We start from the raw sequence: 7526 nt of genomic DNA, 5'->3' as shown, positions 1-7526 counted from the left end.
AGTCCTCGTTGTCCTCGTTTTTTCGGGCACGTTTTTGAGAAAGTAAGTCGTAGTGGTGGGAGATTTTGTTCATGCGGGCATTTTCGGTTCGATGCCCGCTCTTGGACTCCTTTCCGGTGTAATCCTTCTCGGATCTCTGCGATGGTGAGGAGAGAGGGTGTCGCTGTCAGATTTGAGTCTTCTTCTATAGCGCTGCACTGTCCAGTCCTCCTTATCCTCGTCTTTTCGGGCAAGTTTTTGAGAAAGTAAGTCGTAGTGGCGGGAAATTTTCTTCCAACGGGCATTTTCGGTTCGATGCCCACCCTAGGACTCCTTTCCGGCGTAATCCTTCTCGGATCTCTGCGATGGTGAGGAGAGAGGGTGTCGCTGTCAGATTTGCGTCTTCTTCTGGAGCGCTGCACTGTCCAGTCCTCGTTCTTTCGGGCAAGTTTTTGAGAAAGTAAGTCGTAGTGGTGGGACATTTTGTTCCAACGGGCATTTTCGGTTCGATGCCCGCCCTAGGACTCCTTTGCGGTGTAATCCTTCTCGGATCTCCGCGATGGTGAGGAGAGAGGGTGTCGCTGTCAGATTTGCGTCTTCTTCTGGAGCGCTGCACTGTCCAGTCCTCGTTGTCCTCGTTCTTTCGGGCAACTTTTTGAGAAACTAAGTCGTAGTGGTGGGAGATTTTGTTCATGCGGGCATTTTCGGTTCGATGCCCGCTCTAGGACTCCTTTCCGGTGTAATCCTTCTCGGATCTCTGCGATGGTGAGGAGAGAGGGTGTCGCTGTCAGATTTGCGTCTTCTTCTGGAGCGCTGCACTGTCCAGTCCTCGTTGTCCTCGTTTTTTCGGGCACGTTTTTGAGAAAGTAAGTCGTAGAGGTGGGAGATTTTGTTCATGCGGGGATTTTCGGTTCGATGCCCGCTCTAGGACTCCTTTCCGGTGTAATCCTTCTCGGATCTCTGCGATGGTGAGGAGAGAGGGTGTCGCTGTGAGATTTGCGTCTTCTTCTGGGGCGCTGCACTGTCCAGTCCTCGTTGTCCTCGTTTTTTCGGGCAAGTTTTTGAGAAAGTAAGTCGTAGTGGTGATAGATTTTGTTCATGCGGGCATTTTCGGTTCGATGCCCGCACTAGGACTCCTTTGCGGCGTAATCCTTCTCGGATCTCTGCGATGGTGAGGAGAAAGGGTGTCGCTGTCAGATTTGCGTCTTCTTCTGGAGCGCTGCACTGTCCAGTCCTCGTTGTCCTCGTTTTTTCGGGCAAGTTTTTGAGAAAGTAAGTCGTAGTGGTGGGAGATTTTGTTCATGCGGGTATTTTCGGTTCGATGCCCGCTCTTGGACTCCTTTGCGGCGTAATCCTTCTCGGATCTCTGCGATGGTGAGGAGAGAGGGTGTCGCTGTCAGATTTGCGTCTTCTTCTGGAGCGCTGCACTGTCCAGTCCTCGTTGTCCTCGTTTTTTCGGGCAAGTTTTTGAGAAAGTAAGTCGTAGTGGTGGGAGATTTTGTTCCAACGGGCATTTTCGGTTCGATGCCCGCCCTAGGACTCCTTTGCGGCGTAATCCTTCTCGGTTCTCTGCGATGGTGAGGAGAGAGGGTGTCGCTGTCAGATTTGCGTCTTCTTCTGGAGCGCTGCACTGTCCAGTCCTCGTTGTCCTCGTTTTTTCGGGCAAGTTTTTGAGAAAGTAAGTCGTAGTGGTGGGAGATTTTGTTCATGCGGGCATTTTCGGGTCGATGCCCGCTCTAGGACTCCTTTGCGGCGTAATCCTTCTCGGATCTCCGCGATGGTGAGGAGAGAGGGTGTCGCTGTCTGATTTGCGTCTTCTTCTGGAGCGCTGCACTGTCCAGTCCTCGTTGTCCTCGTTCTTTCGGGCAAGTTTTTGAGAAAGTAAGTCGTAGTGGTGGGAGATTTTGTTCATGCGGGCATTTTCGGTTCGATGCCCGCTCATGGACTCCTTTCAGGTGTAATCCTTCTCGGATCTCTGCGATGGTGAGGAGAGAGGGTGTCGCTGTCAGATTTGCGTCTTCTTCTGGAGCGCTGCACTGTCCAGTCCTCGTTGTCCTCGTTTTTTCGGGCAAGTTTTTGAGAAAGTAAGTCGTAGTGGTGGGAGATTTTGTTCATGCGGGCATTTTCGGTTCGATGCCCGCTCTAGGACTCCTTTGCGGCGTAATCCTTCTCGGATCTCCGCGATGGTGAGGAGAGAGGGTGTCGCTGTCAGATTTGCGTCTTCTTCTGGAGCGCTGCACTGTCCAGTCCTCGTTGTCCTCGTTCTTTCGGGCAAGTTTTTGAGAAAGTAAGTCGTAGTGGTGGGAGATTTTGTTCATGCGGGCATTTTCGGTTCGATGCCCGCTCTTGGACTCCTTTCCGGTGTAATCCTTCTCGGATCTCTGCAATGGTGAGGAGAGAGGGTGTCGCTGTCAGATTTGCATCTTCTTCTGGAGCGCTGCACTGTCCAGTCCTCGTTGTCCTCGTTTTTTCGGGCACGTTTTTGAGAAAGTAAGTCGTAGTGGTGGGAGATTTTGTTCATGCGGGCATTTTCGGTTCGATGCCCGCTCTTGGACTCCTTTCCGGTGTAATCCTTCTCGGATCTCTGCGATGGTGAGGAGAGAGGGTGTCGCTGTCAGATTTGCGTCTTCTTCTGGAGCGCTGCACTGTCCAGTCCTCGTTGTCCTCGTTTTTTCGGGCAAGTTTTTGAGAAAGTAAGTCGTAGTGGTGGGAGATTTTGTTCATGCGGGCATTTTCGGTTCGATGCCCGCTCTAGGACTCCTTTGCGGCGTAATCCTTCTCGGATCTCCGCGATGGTGAGGAGAGAGGGTGTCGCTGTCAGATTTGCGTCTTCTTCTGGAGCGCTGCACTGTCCAGTCCTCGTTGTCCTCGTTCTTTCGGGCAAGTTTTTGAGAAAGTAAGTCGTAGTGGTGGGAGATTTTGTTCATGCGGGCATTTTCGGTTCGATGCCCGCTCTTGGACTCTTTTCCGGTGTAATCCTTCTTGGATCTCTGCGATGGTGAGGAGAGAGGGTGTCGCTGTCAGATTTGCGTCTTCTTCTGGAGCGCTGCACTGTCCAGTCCTCGTTGTCCTGGTTTTTTCGGGCAAGTTTTTGAGAAAGTAAGTCGTAGTGGTGGGAGATTTTGTTCATGCGGGCATTTTCGGTTCGATGCCCGCTCTAGGACTCCTTTGCGGCGTAATCCTTCTCGGATCTCCGCGATGGTGAGGAGAGAGGGTGTCGCTGTCAGATTTGCGTCTTCTTCTGGAGCGCTGCACTGTCCAGTCCTCGTTGTCCTCGTTCTTTCGGGCAAGTTTTTGAGAAAGTAAGTCGTAGTGGTGGGAGATTTTGTTCATGCGGGCATTTTCGGTTCGATGCCCGCTCTTGGACTCCTTTCCGGTGTAATCCTTCTCGGATCTCTGCGATGGTGAGGAGAGAGGGTGTCGCTGTCAGATTTGCGTCTTCTTCTGGAGCGCTGCACTGTCCAGTCCTCGTTGTCCTCGTTTTTTTGGGCACGTTTTTGAGAAAGTAAGTCGTAGTGGTGGGAGATTTTGTTCACGCGGGCATTTTCGGTTCGATGCCCGCTCTAGGACTCCTTTCCGGTGTAATCCTTCTCGGATCTCTGCGATGGTGAGGAGAGAGGGTGTCGCTGTGAGATTTGCGTCTTCTTCTGTGGCGCTGCACTGTCCAGTCCTCGTTGTCCTCGTTTTTTCGGGCAAGTTTTTGAGAAAGTAAGTCGTAGTGGTGGGAGATTTTGTTCATGCGGGCATTTTCGGTTTGATGCCCGCCCTAGGACTCCTTTGCGGCGTAATCCTTCTCGGATCTCTGCGATGGTGAGGAGAGAGGGTGTCGCTGTCAGATTTGCGTCTTCTTCTGGAGCGCTGCACTGTCCAGTCCTCGTTGTCCTCGTTTTTTCGGGCAAGTTTTTGAGAAAGTAAGTCGTAGTGGTGGGAGATTTTTTTCATGCGGGCATTTTCGGTTCGATGCCCGCTCTTGGACTCCTTTGCGGCGTAATCCTTCTCGGATCTCTGCGATGGTGAGGAGAGAGGGTGTCGCTGTCAGATTTGCGTCCTCTTCTGGAGCGCTGCACTGTCCAGTCCTCGTTGTCCTCGTTTTTTCGGGCAAGTTTTTGAGAAAGTAAGTCGTAGTGGTGGGACATTTTGTTCCAACGGGCATTTTCGGTTCGATGCCCGCCCTAGGACTCCTTTGCGGTGTAATCCTTCTCGGATCTCTGCGATGGTGAGGAGAGAGGGTGTCGCTGTCAGATTTGCGTCTTCTTCTGGAGCGCTGCACTGTCCAGTCCTCGTTGTCCTCGTTTTTTCAGGCAAGTTTTTGAGAAAGTAAGTCGTAGTGGTGGGAGATTTTGTTCATGCGGGCATTTTCGGTTCGATGCCCGCTCTTGGACTCCTTTGCGGCGTAATCCTTCTCGGATCTCTGCGATGGTGAGGAGAGAGGGTGTCGCTGTCAGATTTGCGTCTTCTTCTGGAGCGCTGCACTGTCCAGTCCTCGTTGTCCTCGTTCTTTCGGGCAGGTTTTTGAGAAAGTAAGTCGTATTGGTGGGAGATTTTGTTCATGCGGGCATTTTCGGTTCGATGCCCGCTCTTGGACTCCTTTCCGGTGTAATCCCTCTCGGATCTCTGCGATGGTGAGGAGAGAGGGTGTCGCTGTCAGATTTGCGTCTTCTTCTGGAGCGCTGCAATGTCCAGTCCTCGTTGTCCTCGTTTTTTCGGGCACGTTTTTGAGAAAGTAAGTCGTAGTGTTGGGACATTTTGTTCATGCGGGCATTTTCGGTTCGATGCCCGCTCTAGGACTCCTTTGCGGCGTAATCCTTCTCGGATCTCCGCGATGGTGAGGAGAGAGGGTGTCGCTGTCAGATTTGCGTCTTCTTCTGGAGCGCTGCACTGTCCAGTCCTCGTTGTCCTCGTTCTTTCGGGCAAGTTTTTGAGAAAGTAAGTCGTAGTGGTGGGAGATTTTGTTCATGCGGGCATTTTCGGTTCGATGCCCGCTCTTGGACTCCTTTCCGGTGTAATCCTTCTCGGATCTCTGCGATGGTGAGGAGAGAGGGTGTCGCTGTCAGATTTGCGTCTTCTTCTGGAGCGCTGCACTGTCCAGTCCTCGTTGTCCTCGTTCTTTCGGGCAAGTTTTTGAGAAAGTAAGTCGTAGTGGTGGGAGATTTTGTTCATGCGGGCATTTTCGGTTCGATGCCCGCTCTTGGACTCCTTTCCGGTGTAATCCTTCTCGGATCTCTGCGATGGTGAGGAGAGAGGGTGTCGCTGTCAGATTTGCGTCTTCTTCTGGAGCGCTGCACTGTCCAGTCCTCGTTGTCCTCGTTTTTTCGGGCACGTTTTTGAGAAAGTAAGTCGTAGTGGTGGGAGATTTTGTTCACGCGGGCATTTTCGGTTCGATGCCCGCTCTAGGACTCCATTCCGGTGTAATCCTTCTCGGATCTCTGCGATGGTGAGGAGAGAGGGTGTCGCTGTCAGATTTGCGTCTTCTTCTGGAGCGCTGCACTGTCCAGTCCTCGTTGTCCTCGTTTTTTCGGGCAAGTTTTTGAGAAAGTAAGTCGTAGTGGTGGGAGATTTTGTTCATGCGGGCATTTTCGGTTCGATGCCCGCTCTTGGACTCCTTTGCGGCGTAATCCTTCTCGGATCTCTGCGATGGTGAGCAGAGAGGGTGTCGCTGTCAGATTTGCGTCTTCTTCTGGAGCGCTGCACTGTCCAGTCCTCGTTGTCCTCGTTTTTTCGGGCAAGTTTTTGAGAAAGTAAGTCGTAGTGGTGGGAGATTTTGTTCATGCGGTCATTTTCGGTTCGATGCCCGCTCTTGGACTCCTTTGCGGCGTAATCCTTCTCGGATCTCTGCGATGGTGAGGAGAGAGGGTGTCGCTGTCAGATTTGCGTCTTCTTCTGGAGCGCTGCACTGTCCAGTCCTCGTTGTCCTCGTTTTTTGGGCAAGTTTTTGAGAAAGTAAGTCGTAGTGGTGGGAGATTTTGTTCATGCGGGCATTTTCGGTTCGATGCCCGCTCTTGGACTCCTTTGCGGCGTAATCCTTCTCGGATCTCTGCGATGGTGAGGAGAGAGGGTGTCGCTGTCAGATTTGCGTCTTCTTCTGGAGCGCTGCACTGTCCAGTCCTCGTTGTCCTCGTTTTTTCGGGCAAGTTTTTGAGAAAGTAAGTCGTAGTGGTGGGAGATTTTGTTCCAACGGGCATTTTCGGTTCGATGCCCGCCCTAGGACTCCTTTGCGGCGTAATCCTTCTCGGATCTCTGCGATGGTGAGGAGAGAGGGTGTCGCTGTCAGATTTGCGTCTTCTTCTGGAGCGCTGCACTGTCCAGTCCTCGTTGTCCTCGTTTTTTCGGGCAAGTTTTTGAGAAAGTAAGTCGTAGTGGTGGGAGATTTTGTTCATGCGGGCATTTTCGGTTCGATGCCCGCTCTTGGACTCCTTTGCGGCGTAATCCTTCTCGGATCTCTGCGATGGTGAGGAGAGAGGGTGTCGCTGTCAGATTTGCGTCTTCTTCTGGAGCGCTGCACTGTCCAGTCCTCGTTGTCCTCGTTTTTTCGGGCAAGTTTTTGAGAAAGTAAGTCGTAGTGGTGGGAGATTTTGTTCCAACGGGCATTTTCGGTTCGATGCCCGCCCTAGGACTCCTTTGCGGCGTAATCCTTCTCGGATCTCTGCGATGGTGAGGAGAGAGGGTGTCGCTGTCAGATTTGCGTCTCCTTCTGGAGCGCTGCACTGTCCAGTCCTCGTTGTCCTCGTTTTTTCAGGCAAGTTTTTGAGAAAGTAAGTCGTAGTGGTGGGAGATTTTGTTCATGCGGGCATTTTCGGTTCGATGCCCGCTCTTGGACTCCTTTGCGGCGTAATCCTTCTCGGATCTCTGCGATGGTGAGGAGAGAGGGTGTCGCTGTCAGATTTGCGTCTTCTTCTGGAGCGCTGCACTGTCCAGTCCTCGTTGTCCTCGTTCTTTCGGGCAAGTTTTTGAGAAAGTAAGTCGTATTGGTGGGAGATTTTGTTCATGCGGGCATTTTCGGTTCGATGCCCGCTCTTGGACTCCTTTCCGGTGTAATCCCTCTCGGATCTCTGCGATGGTGAGGAGAGAGGATGTCGCTGTCAGATTTGCGTCTTCTTCTGGAGCGCTGCAATGTCCAGTCCTCGTTGTCCTCGTTTTTTCGGGCACGTTTTTGAGAAAGTAAGTCGTAGTGGTGGGACATTTTGTTCATGCGGGCATTTTCGGTTCGATGCCCGCTCTAGGACTCCTTTGCGGCGTAATCCTTCTCGGATCTCCGCGATGGTGAGGAGAGAGGGTGTCGCTGTCAGATTTGCGTCTTCTTCTGGAGCGCTGCACTGTCCAGTCCTCGTTGTCCTCGTTCTTTCGGGCAAGTTTTTGAGAAAGTAAGTCGTAGTGGTGGGAGATTTTGTTCATGCATGCATTTTCGGTTCGATGCCCGCTCTTGGACTCCTTTCCGGTGTAATCCTTCTCGGATCTCTGCGATGGTGAGGAGAGAGGGTGTCGCTGTCAGATTTGCGTCTTCTTCTGGAGCGCTGCACTGTCCAGTCCTCGTTGTCCTCGTTTTTTCG

The sequence above is a fragment of the Schistocerca piceifrons genome, chromosome 8 (genome assembly GCF_021461385.2).
Source record: "Schistocerca piceifrons isolate TAMUIC-IGC-003096 chromosome 8, iqSchPice1.1, whole genome shotgun sequence".
In the NCBI taxonomy this organism is placed as follows: domain Eukaryota; kingdom Metazoa; phylum Arthropoda; class Insecta; order Orthoptera; family Acrididae; genus Schistocerca; species Schistocerca piceifrons.
The sequence above is the reverse complement of the archived record's forward strand: the minus strand, read 5'-3'. Positions refer to the sequence as shown.